General features: G+C 42.8%; 1 protein-coding gene across 2 annotated transcripts in view; it reads right to left on the bottom strand.

The window, feature by feature from the left end:
- TAB2 (TGF-beta activated kinase 1 (MAP3K7) binding protein 2) overlaps positions 1-12727 on the bottom strand; it is a 67696-nt gene extending 54969 nt beyond the window's left edge. Inside the window, exon 1 of one of the 2 annotated variants that reach the window (XM_080389640.1) lies at positions 12354-12727. The gene's annotated coding sequence lies outside the window, so the exon portion shown is untranslated. Of the gene's footprint in view, positions 1-5683; positions 5754-12353 lie in introns of those variants that run through there. The other variant, XM_080389641.1, reaches the window with a different exon arrangement.
- Positions 12728-13668: the final 941 nt, after the last annotated feature.

Here is a 13668-nt window from a genome sequence, read left to right as displayed (position 1 = left end):
CATACTTGCCTTCTTCTAGATTAAAATACAGATTTCCTACCTAGGAACTAACAATTCAGCATTTTAAAACTAGCTGTTTTCCCCTAGGTTTCCAACGTTTCATTATGATTTTTTTTCAAAGAAAAGAATAATGCTACTTGTTCTCCAGCCTTCTGTAACGGAAAGATGCGATCACTGCACTTCCTGCTGTGTAAAGGACTAACACCACTGACCCTTTTTTCTGCACTTTACTCCACACAGGATTCAGGGAGAGGAGATCAACAAGGGAAGGGGAAAGGAAAGCTGGGAAGAGCTGAAATTCCTCCAGTATTTATTTAAGGCTTCTCAATATGTATCATTTCCTACAGTTACAACCTTTAAAAGCTGGCCACTAACCCTTTTACAAATTATCTTCCACTTTTTCTAGCTTAAACAGTATCTCCTTATGAAGGTCCTGACACCAGATACAGGCTAACAAGACAACTAGATACTCCAAAGGAAAAAATTAAAAATAACCTGCTCTGAAAAAGGCAGATGAGGAAAGTAATAGAGGCAAGTTGAGAAGCAACAGAAAAGATGCCTCAGTGCAAGGCAAGTGAAGCTTCTAACCTTGTAAGGTCCTCCTTGGGAATAAAAGAGACTGCCACAACAGCAGCAAGGTTTACAGGAGACCAAAATCCACATTAAAAAAACCCAAACATTGGCAACTAAGATTCTGTCCCTGTCTTACCCCTATTTCAAAGTCCATTTTTGAAAACTATGGACAGAGGGAAAGTGCAGAAATAAACCATTGTTTAAAAAGCGAGGAATCAAGATTACACTACCACCTAGCAGCAAAAATATAAAAGGGTTCTCTCTGAAACTGACACACATGTATTAGCTATGAAATCTAACAAACCTTTTTAATTATAAAACCACCAATATTTTGGACATATTAACACATGCCAAAAGTAAAAAATGTTAAACATTAACTAATTACTAAACCAACCAATTTTGTTATTAACTTGCCAATCATTCTAAAAAATGAGATAATTTCCCACTCCCTTTATTAAACACAATCTTCCCACCAGATTCTGACCTTTCCCTATATTTTCTGGATAGTATATTACACTATAGCCTTTAACTAAGAAATTAGCTGTGTTTTATCTTTCTTTTTAAAGCTGGAGTTACACACTGAAAATATATTAAAAAAATACATAAAACTAAGAAGAATCATTGTGCTTCAGTGTTTATCTTCTAACCGCAACTATAGCCAGGTATCAGGTATTTTCAGGAAACTAAAGAGAGGGCTGAGATCCTGTTTTATAAAAACACATACTAAACAACTCCATGGAGGAAAAGTAACTCTGCTAGTCTGGATGGCTCTTCCAAACTTACATGTACTAATACATTTCTTGCATTTGCAACAAAGATAAGAGGCCTGTTAATAGAAGTAGACCGACTTTTGAAAGATAAGATGAACAGTGTCATGTAGATAAAGTAGCAAAGGATTCGTAACTATTAGACTTAGATTCAAACTTCAGAAGGATTCAGTTTTTCACCCATTCCAATTTTCTAATGCTTGTCCCACAAAAATACTAAGCCATGGGATACAGGCAGGCATAATTTAAAAATGCAGATATGGACTTTTCACAGGAGCTGGCAAGAACAAAGTTATGAAAAAACTCTTGTACTTTAATTTTGTGATAAAAGCACATTTTTTTTCCCCATAAATGAATAGCAAAGTATTATTCCTGCCAACTACATCTAGTTTCATTCTCACAATAGGTTCAGAAAGGATGACAAAGCAGTGACAATAAATTCTTAAGTTCAGAGAGCAAACAAAGCTGTACTGCTAGGCTTCTCCTAAATCAACTTAAAAGTCCTAGTCAATACGTGTACATCAGAAAACAAAGCTACAAGAGCCAGAGAAGTTGTACTGCAATAGGAAAATATGAAATGAGAAAGTGCTTTTGAAATCAGTGAATTTTGACAGTCTGAGCAGTCACTATAGGCATTCTGCAACATTCATTGACATGACAGTGTAAGGTGATGACTTGCCCTTATCAGAAACAGGCAGCAGCCTGAAATCACACAGACAAAGCTGAAATACTATTTTGCTCCAAGACTGCTAAAAACTTCAAGTCAGAAGACAACTGTTTTCAAATTAACAAGATCCTATGCTAGCATAACTCTGGATGTTTTTCTAGCTGAAGTATCTTTTTTTTTTCCAGTATGAACTATATTATGCCAAGTTGCAGGTCTCAAGATCTCATTTGCGTTGGCAAGAATTTCCCCACTCACGGATGGGGAGTGGAAAAAACATTCCAAAGAGTTGCCATTGGCTCTACACTGAAGAAACAAAAGCTACAGTTTGGCCTGTTCTTTTGGCCAGTTTCAACAGGAAGGAAGCCTGTAGCTCCATCAACTCTGCTAACACCATTACGTGGTACTTTGACTTTAAGATACTCCGTCACAGGGAATTTACTTGCAACTAAAATCTACAAGAAAAAATTAAGTAAACCCAATATAATAAACACAATCAAGAAACAAGACATTAGTAATGTCAAACTTCAGAACCTAGACGAGCCTTAAACACTTGTGTTTTTTACAGTATTTTGTAAACAGGTGGACATCTACATTAAGCTTCAGCTTGAAAAAGTTAGTATGTGCCAACCTAGAATCTGAATATGCAGGCCAGACTGGCAACTACTGTTGTTCCAAAGGCCATTCAAAATCTGCAATTTAAAGAAAGAACAGCTACACACTAATTTAATTTACTCATCCTTAAAGGAAGCTTTACATTCACTAATATGGCTGAACAGCAGACTGCAATTTAATAGATTCAACATTTGCCTCTCATAACCGTTAAAGATTACAAAAGGCTCTAAATCTAGGCCAGCTCAAGGTGAAACAGGAGTATCATTACAAAACATCTGTTTTACTACCCCATTTTAACCATATCTTTTCTTAATGTCAACAAGTGCTGTACCTCTTTTCTGAATGGTTCTTGCCATCTTTCCCGTTTTCCACAGTTTACATACCTCACTGCTGTTAGGCTGAACTATTAGCCAGACTTTCACCAGCTTCAATGGGACCTGAATTTCCTATTCCATTACAAAACTGGACTACAACATCTAAAGACTAAACACCTTAGGAAAACCTGGCCGTTTTTACTGACAAAGAGAAGACTGCTGGGGTTCTTACAGGCACCATCACTTAAAGCTCACTAATTAAAACACGCCTGTTGAAAGCATTTAAGACTTTCTGATTATTTCCAGGTAACAGGAGAAAGACTATTGTTGCCATCTTTCACCCAGGCAGGCCATTCGCGGAGATTTCACACAGTGGCAGAATCCACATACATGGGTTCTGTAGCGAAGTCAGTTCAACTAGTACCTGTTCTACTTTCCGAAGTGATAGCTTTCAACTTGCATCATTTTGGTGATTCAGTTGGTGACCCTACAAACAGCTGCAGTGTCACCGTGGGGAAGAGATGAATTCTTGAACTGGTCTTCCTGCTTGTTTATTGCAGCACTGCTCTGAAGTCTACAGTTTCATGAGAGACTTTCTTCATCAACAATACAAGCTTAATAAACTCTTGTATCTTCTACCTTCTACTTCTTTGCCATACCTCAATTTTACAGAAAAAGCTATTTGTGGGATCATACTATAAAGCACATCAGTGAACTAAGGGGAAAGGATGGCAAATCTATACACTATCAGCTGCAGTGCAAAACATCCCCCTTCAGTGTGAATTTAGAGGAAACTACTGAACTGATCTAACAGCTCCTCAGCAAAGTGATCTCATAGAGTGAGACTAAAGACAGTTAAACTGCAATCTGATTAGTTTCCTGACCCCCAGTACATAGACTAACCTGGCTCATAGACAGATGAGAGAAGTACCAGAGACCAACAGCTTGTGTCGGTGAAATACATCTTCCCTGTTCAGTTACAGAAAACTATCACTGGCCCTCAATGCTCACAAATGCTTGCATTCTTCTGGTTTTTGCTTTAAATCTATCTCAAAGCCATTTTGTTATATTACTCCAAGAGTAAGTCACATAGAAATACTGACAAAAGAGCTAACGCTTTCCTTTCATGGCAGCAAAGGCATATTTTGTATCAATAAACCAAAACTACTCACCCAACTTAAGCTTGAAGGCCTTTCAGAAAATTATCACTATTTTGCGCACGTAACTGCAGCTAGCAATCTCTGCATGCATACAGCTACATTATGGAAGGATGACACTTCATGCATCCAAAATGATGAAGCCACATTGGTACCATTCACAGCTTTGACAAGATCTAAATCACCAGAAGAGTGAACATAAGACATTGTCACACTGGGTTTTTTTCCTCCACAGCATGTGTATGAAAGTACTACTGGGAGAACAGATATTTTCCTTTCAGTTTGGAAACCACAGGGGTTTTCAGCCCCATGTAGGGGAAAAAAAGCAACAAATAATGGGTATTTTCTCTGAACCTTCCTTCTCAACACATCACCTGCTAGAAACAAGAGGCTGGAGAGAACAGAAATTTCCACAATCCAAATAACAGTTCTCTCCTGCTGCTTGCAGTTTATTTTATTCTCCTTCACCAGATACCATGGAAGACTATTCCAATCCAAGAAGTCTTGCACTTTAGGCCTGGGAAAGGAAGATCAAAATGCACTTCTTGTGAAGGAACAGAAACTAGTTCTTTAGCAACCCCTTTTTACACATACATTCATGCCAAGTCCTAACTTGGATACACAACAAAGTAAGATATATGGCTTAAGAATTTGCCAGTGGTCAAATTTCTCCTTTTATTCAAGTCATTTTACAAAAAAATGTTCTCATTCTGGCTGAAGTCCTGAGTGAAAGCACGATAGATGTGACCCATTATCACAGCCTTCAACAGAATTCCCAGCTTTGATACCCTACCTCTACCTGAAGCAGCTACCAATGAATACAAGCTGGTGAGGGCCCAGCTCAAGTAACTTCATAATTCTTTTATGAATTGTTGAGACAAATCTTGAAAATCATATGTCAAAACAGCTAAATGAATTACAGCTATTATAGACAGTTATAATTAATTTTTAATCAGCACAGTTTAAAATGACTGAAGAACTAACAGGCATAATATATGAAAGACACCGCAAATATTTTGCTAAATGTCTCGGTCTAATCCAATATATGCATCTTGGTAAACAAACTTTATTATTCATGGGGCTGCAAACTCTTCCGGGACTGACTTATTTAATAAATATTTATACACTGCCTTGCACAAAAGGGCCTAATCCAAGTGAAGCTTGCCAGCCAATACCAAAGCATAAATAAAAATATAATAATCTGGGATTGGCAATTATTCCAGCAAGGCAGTTTACACAATTTGAGACACATGCACACACACACAAGAAATCTTACCCCCACTAACCAAAGAAAAGGTCATATTTTTAAAAAATGGAACAAGTCACCGAAACTTTTTTAACTGAAGCAGCTTCATAAGCTGATGTGAAACATACTGCTTTAGATGTATCAACCTAAAAGGCCTTTTTAAGCATACTTTTGCTGAGCCCCTGGTGATTCCCTGTTGCCAGGCTTACACCTGTTAGACTAAAGGTGGCTCTCTAAGTAAGATAACCTACCATTCCCTTTCAAAAAACAAATGTTTTTCCAACAATTAGAAAGTAGCAGTCTGAACCAGTTGAATGCATTGAAAGAAATCCAAGTATAGCACTCACCACACTTTCTTTTCTCTCATTCTTTCATGACAGCCTAAATGGAGCAGTGGTAAACTTAGCAACTGATACTCTGAAGAGAAAACAGAATGAGAAAGACATGACAAGCACTGAACCAGTTCCTTAAAAAGAAAAGTTTCCAAGAAGAAAGATTAGAATAAAAAAGAATGCCAACGAGAAGTATAAACAAGAGGGCACTAATGTTTCAATTGTAAAGTATAGATCATATATTCCCTAGGCAAGGGAGAGTGAAGAAAGGATATGAATGAACAGGTCTCCTCTTTCCTAGCTCACTTACAAATATGATAGGATGTCAGTAAAAAGGTGGTTGGAGGAGATAAAAATCTGTTTTGCACAGAATTTAAGAAGTTAAGAAAAAAAAAGCTGAAAAAAATGAGTGCCGTAGGAAGATGGGAGAGTAGTTTAAAAAGAGATATGGTAGCACAGCATGGAGACAGGAGGTGGAGACTTTTTTTAGGGGTTTAAACACAACATGAATTGACAAAGGATACAATTACATGCCACACTACAGGTTTGGGTTTTTTTTTAAGTGTTTGCTTTTTTCCCCCCCCCTATGTAGGTGAAACAGTTCATAATTTTTTCCACCTGGCCAAGTCAGGCTTAGGACTTAATGGGAAAAGACTTTTCTGTATTTCTAACCTCCAGTATAAAGTAGAAATTGATTTCCACCCCCACCCCCCAAAACAGCTTCAGGAGAACAGATTTATCTGGATGTACATATTAGTCACAGCTTCTGAGGCATCGGATCAGTAACAAGTACTAATGTCTCATGGGGTGCTTAGGTTCTGAAACTTACTGTACTTTTTTTCCCAGTTAGTTTACCCTGCTGAAAAAAGTAAGACATTCTGAGGACATATGAGTAAACAGCTGGATCAACAAATTATTATTTTTTTTTATACACATACAATGCAGTTTCCTTGGAAAAATGCATTCTAAAGCTGTAGCTTTGACAGCCTCTAAGAATTTTCCTAGAATGGCTCCCTAATCTTTCTAGAAGTCACCTACGAAAATACCCAGTAACAGCAAAGCATCTGCTTGAACAGTAAAGACACACAGCAGCAAATAAAAGTTTGCTGTTAAGAGTGTTTCACATCTGCTATCCATTTCTACTAACGTTATCTACAAAATAGAGGTATACCAGATACTTATTTCAAGATTCAATGAACTCCATAAGATCTTTAGTCTGTAATAAAAAGCAACTAATTTCAGGCTTATTAAAACAATTTGATACTACCATTGCTCATCTTCACAGGCAAGTCCATTAGACCTGGGAGTACATTAAATATACCACCGCATGCAACAGCCTGCAGAGGCATGACTGAATCATACTATTCGCACCAAACAAAATGTCTAAGTCACATTATCTAAAGAAACTGTAACCATATACAATGTAACAATATAATAATGCTTTAGATAATATTTGAGAACAACATGTATTTCCTCGGCGGCTTAAGTAACTCCTCCCTTACTCATGCACATTCTTGCCCCATGCTGCTACATGCTCTGTGTGTCAGTCTAGGTGTTAGGACAACAGTGTTGAATCAGACCCATACAAGCACGTAACGCAAGCACAGCAAAAGAGGCTCTGTATGTGTGGAAGCAACAATATCACCCAACATCTAACAGCCACCTTACCCCAACAGTTTCTATCACTGTAGTCAAAAGCATGCCACTTATGATATAATCTTAGCAGCCCAGCAGTCCGCTCAGCTACCTTACCCATCTCACACCCTGCTTCCCTCCCGCCTGCTCCAAGTCTTCATCTTCTTAAGAACCTATTGTAGACACGAGTTTTGTTCAGTAAACCAAAACAGGCAGCTGCTGCTAACCTTCCTCTTAAAGGCACTGTCCCATAAATAGCAGAACTAACAAAGCCCCATTTCCCATAGATTAGCATTCTGTCTCAACCATGCCCTCCGTGTTGCAATTAAGTCACATTCCACCTCTATCCCAGATGCCTATTATCTTACCCTTCTCTTCCAAGCACTAGCCACAATATACTTTAACCTCTCATATCCTCTAACTACTGACTGAAGGAGAAAAAAAAAAAGTGGAAAAAAAAAATAAATTACTGCACTTCACATCTAGTTCTTAACCCACAAACAGCTGCTGGCCAACTGGCAGGCTAAATACAGGTAACTGCTAAATTCATGCTAAACTCTTCCCTCAAGAGATGAAACTATTCAATGAAGCCATCAATTTTAAAGCTTCTTAAATATTATTAAAACATAAAATTTTTCACACCTTGCCCCTTGGCTAATTTTCTGAAATCAACCAATAAGCTCAAAATTTGAGATAAACGATTAAAGAAAACAATTTCCCAAGATTTATGTCTTTAGAAAGGCGAATTAAATATGGTTTATATACTACACAAATATATAAAAACCAACAGCAACTCCATTTCTTTACAAAAAAACCAAACAAAATAGGTGCACCGCAACATATTATTCACATGAGAACAGTCGATTCTGAACTCCTAAATTGCAAAAGAAACTGCATTTACATGTTCTATGTGTCCTTTTAGTAAGTACTTACATCCTCCAACCATTTTCAAGCACATTTAAAAGAGGTGTAAAAGTCTCAAAGATAGAAAAGGCTTCTACAAATTTTGTGAAAACTGGTAGCTTTGTAGAAAAAAAGAAACTCAAATTCATGCCTTCAATGATGGAACTCTGCCTTCTCCACCGGTAGCCCCAGCAGATCAAGGAGCCAGCATGTACACAGCACCAGATTTGATTAATTCTGGAACATGTTTTAGGTAAGTTAGAAAATCATCAAAAAGCAGTGAGCACATATAGTGGCTCTGACCTGGTTTCAGTAAATTCTAGCAAGCCTAAAAATATCATAATCAATACGTACACAAAACTAATAGTTTTGGTTGTTTGGGGTTCATCTTTTTATCTTTTTTAAAAACTCACATATGCAACCTACAGAAATTATGGGATGTCTTCTACCACTGTGCATTCCTAAGTTAATGCTTTTCTAGATACTAAAGGGAGCACAAGTTCTAAACCCATTTTGAAACACTGATTTTTAAATAAATGAAAAAATTAAATTCTGCTCAAAGTACAACCAGGATCTGAATGAGTTTTAAAGCACTCATTAAAGACAATGAAATTTGATCTTCATCTGTGCTCAGAATAGGAAAGAGCTATACATTTTCCACATTGCAATAAAACCTGATTACCCACAGCATTTGTCTAAGAATACAATGCATATTTTTAACAAAATATTTTTTGTAAAATTCTGTGTCCAGTAATTTAGCACATTATCAGAAGTTACACATAAAGACACAAAAAAAATATATCTAACACATGCTAAAAATACTATTTAACTACATCTTAACTGTACCTATGGTAACAAGAATATCCTGAGTGATGCCATTCATTCAGCAACGAACATGTTCCATGAACATCAGGATACCATATACAAAGAACACAGATCTTTCTACTTCAATTATGTTGAGCTATTTCACTTGGTTTCACTAGAACCCAATTAAGGGACACCAAAATCTAAAGGCATCCTAACACAAAGCTAGAAAGAACTTAGTATACTGTTTGAAATACTTTCTTGCATGAGAGTTGAGATTGCTGATCAGTTCAATAAAAGTAAGTTCCTAATTTTACTATAATCAGGATAAAGGTCTACAAAAACTTATGTCAGGGAGAGTATTAATATTACGTCAGCAATTTCTTGGTAAGCATTCTCAAGAAAGGATGAAACCAAAACAACTACTATATGGAACCTCTGAGTACAAATAAGAATTTATATAAAAAAATATTATCCAATTGTGAATCTGACAGCTTTCTTGCTCTCACAGTTGCATTTAAATATGTGCAATCCAATCCAGATCAGTTTGGCATGCAACATTCAAGACATTGTAGAACATCCACCAGCATTTCTCCTGTTTGAAAGTATATACTTTTTGTAGTTGAGATAACCTACTATGCAATTAATGACAACCCACCCACCCGCCCCAACTTGAATCACTGTACACATTAGTGGGAAAAAAGTTAACTTTCAATTCAATCATTTAAATATTTGAGTTTTGAGTATAGCTTTAAAAAAAATCCAGTTCTGAATCACTGGAATTTTTGTTCTATTTCCTGTAAAAGCACCAACAGCAACATTGTTCAGCATTCCGCTTGCAGCGGTTCAGAAAAAGATCAGCCTGATTCCTCAGTCCTAAATTTACAGTCATTTCATAAACTTGAGGTCACACATCTGACCAACTTATTTCTTCCAGTGTTTCCAACCATGGAGATCATGATAAGCAGGTCGCACTTGCAATAAGATGAAGACCAATCTAGTTTTATGTTTCAAAGTACAGCCTCACAAAGAGTAAGTCTGCCAAAAGCTCTCTAAGCTCCCTAGCAAAAAGAAAAAAAACAAAACCACCCCAAAACCCCCACCTTATATAAGAATAATCTCTTCAACAGATGACAGATTTAATTCTACAAGGCTTGAAAGGCATACCAGTTACCTATAACGCCAAGGACCATTACAAAAACACACAGGACCTCAGCCTTCAAAGCAATGCCATGACGAGGAAAACCACTATCTTCTTCCATTCTGCCACTTCTGGAAAACAGAAGTTTCTACCAGGACACTGTCACAAGAAGAGTGCCCATTTTCAAGAACTCTATTTTTGTATCAGCAAATTTAAAGGAAGAGAGAAGAATCCTTTGACTTCTCTTAATGCTGAGAAGGAAAATGGTTTACATTTCACAGTCTTTGAAAGCTGGCGTAAGCAAGGGTAGCACAGCAGAGCAAGAAGATGGCACTGCTCCTACAATGTAATGGTAGGGATGATACTTTATCAAACATCTCTCAAGAAACAAAACTGGGAAAACCCAAACTGTGAATCTCCTCCAACAGCCTTTCTCCCCTCTTCTTCTTTGCAGGCTCCCCTGTGAAGCAACATCATGAAAAAACACCCAGGTCTTCTCAGATTTTTTTAAAGAAACTGAAAGTCAGCTCAGTGTCCATTCTGGTGCAGTGCAAGCCAAGGCACTACCTACCAATGAGCATCCATAAGTTTAACATTGGGATAACAGCCACAAGCGACTGAAACTTTCATTTGAATTGAAGGGCAGAACTTACTGAAGCTGATGACATGTCTCTTAGTTTGTCAGTGGAACTTCCCTCTTGCCAAAAGCAGGTATCAGAATTGATTTGACAAAACCCAATTGCAATTAATACAGATAAAGAACAAGTAATTGAAATATGTATATGAAATGCAAATGCTTGGTTATCTGGTGGATCATTAGTTAAGCTGAAAATTATTCCTGATTTTAGCAGATCATGTCCCATTGTGAATACAGTGCTATCATTATAGTCACTAGCCTTCCATACTGTAGCGCATGTGCAGTACCATTTTGATGGTTAAAGTAGATACAAAGTATGTATGTATGAAGTACGTTACAAAACATTTTGAACAGTCTCAGAGAATGGCTCTGTATTTAACATATGCCTTCTAAACACCTATGTAACTCAGAGTACTGAAAATTACATGCAATGCCTTTTTCAGCATTCTACACCTGAACTTCAGAAACAGCTTTGTTCAGTCTATATCAAATAACCTAAACTTACAATGACTAGAACACCACACCTGAAACCCACTCCTTGCTAAGAAGCGCTCCTTCGGAATTCCTTTAAGTACACACTTACTATCATTAATACAGAAGCACCCACTGGTCTTGGGCACAAAACAGGCCCTGCTGAGCTACCAGGTAAAGCACAAAGAACACAAGGTCCCTGCCCTGAAGGCCTTGCTACATCCAACAGGACTGAGCATTCAGACTTTTAATACAATTTAATGAATGAGACAAGGTACCACACAGCCCCGCACAGCGTTCTCGGGTCTCTCAGAGGGACAAAACAGAAACAGAGAAGAAAAGGAAACCGTATGCATCTCCCCTCTTCGAAATCCCTCTTATCAGAACCATTTCAAGAATTTCAGCGCAACAATTAAACTGCCTTGAATAATGGAAACTAACGTCCCAAATATACTATATATGGAATGGAGCCCAGCCGGCCCCCGCAGACACCAGGCACCAAACCCTCGCACCTCTGACACTGTTACTCATCCCCAAATGGCGGAGTCTCACCCAGCGCACTCACACCTGTCACCTGCTGGGCACCGGGCCAGCCCCGCCGCCCGCTCCCCCCGCTCGGCGCGGCCGCTGGCAGCCCGCTAGCCGCCCGCTTCCGCTGCCCCCCGCCGCCGGGCAGGCCCGGGCGCCGCCCCGCGCCCCCCGCCCGCCGGACCCCTCCCCGCGCGGGGGGAGCCCCAGCGGCTCGCGAAGGAAAATACGTTTCCATCTCCCGCAGGACGCCCCGCCGCGCGGCGGCTTCCCGCCCCTGCCCTGCCTCCCGCCGCCACCCCACCCCGCCGCGCCGGGAGGAGCGCGGTGCCGGCGGCTGCTCCCTCCCCGCGCACAGGCCTCCCCTGCCCTCGCCCCGGCAGAGCCCGGGGCCGGGAGAGCGGCTCCAGCAGCGCCTCGGGCCCCCTGCCCCTCTCGGGCCTGGGGGCCGGCCCGGGCCAGCCCCCCGCGCCTCTCCCCGCGGCCCCCCGGGGATGGGTGCAGCCCCGCCAGGAAGCCAGCCCGGGGAGCTGCCACCAGGCCCGCGTCGGCGGGGTCAGCCTTACCCTGTCGCCGTTGCTTCTCCTCCTCCTCCGCCTCCTCCTCCTCGTCCTCCGCCTCCCCCACCACGGCAGCAGCCGCCGCCACTACCGCCGCCACCAGCGCCGCCGCCGCCTCCGCCCGGCAGGGGGGACCCCGCCGACCCGACACGCTCCGCAGCCTCCCGCCGCCGCCGTTCCGCTCCGGGGGGGGAGGAGGAGGAGGAGGAGGAGGAGGGAGGGAAGGGGGGCGTCCGTGCTGCCGCCGCGGGCGGGAGAAGCGGCAAGGCCGGGGTGGGTGGGTGAGTGAGTGGGTGGGTGGGTAGGTGAGTGCCTGCGGCGCCGCTCCCGTCCTCAGCTGGAACCGCTCCGGCTGCGCGTCGCTCCCGGCCCCCCCTCCCCCCGCTCGCTGCGCTCCAAATCAAAATAGTGTCACAATATGGCGGCGGCGGCCCAGCATCGCGAGACCGGGCCCCGAGTGCTAACGGGATGCGGCGCGCGCCAATGGGCACCGGGGGGGAGGGGGCCGCGGGCTGCACCGCCCCCGCCCCCGGGGTGGGGCGTGGCGGGGGCTGCGCCGCGCGCCGTGCGGGCAGGGAGGGCCGCCGCCTTCTCCGCTACGGGGATGGGTACGGGGGGGGGGGGAATCCGGCTGCCCCGCCCCTCGTCGCAAGCGAGCGGAGCGCGTGGAGTAACGGCCGCCGCCTGAGCGACGGCTGAGCCCGGGCTCCCCCCGCCCGGGACGACGCCGCGGCGCTCGGCTCTGCCATGTGCGGCCGCTGGCGGCCCGCCCCGGCCCCCTCCAGCCCTGCTCTTCCCTCGCCCCTTCTTGCCCCGCCGCCCCCCCCCCCCCCCGCCTCCCACCGGGCTCGGCGCCAGGGGGTGGGTAGGTGGGCCGCCCGCCTGGGAAAGGGGAGGCCGGCGGGAAGCTGAGCGGGGTCTGAGAGAGCGGCGGGAGGAAGGGCAGTCACCACAAAGGGGAGCGTCTGTAAGGGGAAAAAGAAACCAGGGACAGCAGGATTGATTAAAACCCCCCACCCCTATATGCGAAACAGCCGTTTCGAGCGGGAATTGCCGCTTCCTGTCCGAAATACTGGTGCTCTGAATGCGTGTACAGAGTGCGCGGGTTCTACCGTCCCTCCGAGGTGTAGCCCAGCTCAGTGCTCCTTGCGACAGGCCACCGGGCAGGCGGGGCCCTCAGCCCGGCGACCACCGGCACCTGCGGCAGGGTCCCGGGCCCGGCCCCGCCAGCCCGCCGCGCCGCCCCGGGACTCCTAACGTGCAGGCTTGGAAATCGGTACCAAATCCCTTCTACCATAGAAAGGCCGACGTCCTTGATTTT

This window comes from Falco punctatus, assembly GCF_963210335.1.
Source record: "Falco punctatus genome assembly, chromosome: 5".
NCBI classification, from domain to species: Eukaryota; Metazoa; Chordata; class Aves; order Falconiformes; family Falconidae; genus Falco; species Falco punctatus.
This window is presented reverse-complemented; position numbering and strand designations above follow the sequence as displayed.